This window comes from Chlorella variabilis, assembly GCF_000147415.1.
Source record: "Chlorella variabilis unplaced genomic scaffold CHLNCscaffold_13, whole genome shotgun sequence".
NCBI lineage: Eukaryota > Viridiplantae > Chlorophyta > Trebouxiophyceae > Chlorellales > Chlorellaceae > Chlorella > Chlorella variabilis.
The window spans coordinates 865,643-867,218 of NW_005435075.1; positions in this window are offsets into that span (position 1 = coordinate 865,643).

Below are 1,576 nucleotides of genomic sequence, written 5' to 3' on the forward strand. Positions count from 1 at the left end.
GTCGGCGCGGCGCCTGCGACAGCGCGCGCAGTACCGCGGGCGCGTCAGGCGGCTGGCGCGGCGGGGCGGCCAGGGAGAGGCAGGCGGGGCGTAGCCGCTGCCAGCCCCCGCGAAAAGGGCTGGGGGGAGGGAGCCATGAGGGGCCCAAGGGGGAAGGCCTGGATGGGAAACCCTAAGCCCCGCGGCGCGGCCCCGGCCGGCATGCTCGGCTGGCCAAAGTGCCCAGGCCCGTTTGTGATCGAACCGGGGGCAGCAGCGGCGCGGGCCCCGATGCAAGGCGGGGCCCCCTGCATGATGCCGGCCAGCTGCCATGCTCACCTTGCAGCGCGCCTGCCCCTCCAAAGCCGGCTGCACCTCGTGCTCCTGCTGCTGGCTGGGCTCCCGCGGGCTGAGGCGCCCCCATCTGCTGTTTCACCAGGCGTTGGAACTGGGCTGGGCTGGGCTGCGGGTACTTATAGTCGGCTGGCACCAACGAACACTGCATCTCCGCCTGCGAGGTCAGCAGGCCCAACCGCTGCGCCCCGAGGCCCAGAATGGAAGCCTTCGCCATGCTGCTCCACTGGCCGCCGGCTGCCCTGCTGCTGCGTTGTGAAGATCCAGCAGGAGGGAGGTGGCACTCGGGGGGAGGCTGGAGTGTCGATGCCGCGGTGTTGGCCCCGCCTGAACTCAGCTGACGGCGGAGCTCACAAACGACAAGGGGTGAGGGGCAGAAGGGTGCAGAATGAAAGAATGGGAAGTTGAAGAGGGGCAGAGCGCGCGGGTTGGCGGGTTACAGTCTGGGGGGCCCAGTGCACTTTCCCGGCTGATTTGATGGCCAGTGCGCTGCTTCAAATGGCCTTCTGGAGGGCCTGCTGGAACATGGTTGCGCCCGGAGCTGCGCCGCAAGCACCTGCAGCCCGTGTGCCTGTGGCCGCCCATGCGCCACCCGCCGTGCGTGTCTGAGGCCCTCCTTCCCCTCGCCCACCAGGCCGCTACCCGCCCCCTAGCACCCTGGGAGAAGCCTGCACTTTGGTGCAGGAAGCAGAATGGCTGCAGCAGTATGTTGCACGCAGGGACAAGGGGGCCAGCAGGGGGGCGTGGCGCTGCCGCGCCGCTCCCCCGCACACGCTGTCCTCGTCCCACAGTGTTGCATCACCGCAAAGCTTACTGGCGCCGTCGCCCCACACCACACCTTCTCACCCGCAGCGAGCAGCAGCACCCAGGTGAGCCCACCAGAGTCATGCCGCCATACCCTGCTCCCAACAGGGCACCCTGTCCTCCTGCATGTCACGCGTTGCCTGGGTTCTTACACACGGCGCACAGGGCGGGGAGCTACATGGGAGGGGATAAATGGGGGTGAGGGGAGAGGGGCGTACTAGAAGGGGCGGTAGGTTGCTGGGGGCAACGGCAGCAACAGCAAGCGCATGCAGGGGAGGCAACTGGGGAAGGAGAAAGAGCGGGAGTGGACGAATGTGGGAGAAGGTAGACAAACCAAAAAGTGTGGGGGAGCAGAGAGCTGGCACGCCTGCTCACTTGCAGGCGCGCCGGCATAGGAAAACCTGGAACGGAGGCAGGCGGTGGCGGGGGAGCACAGGTG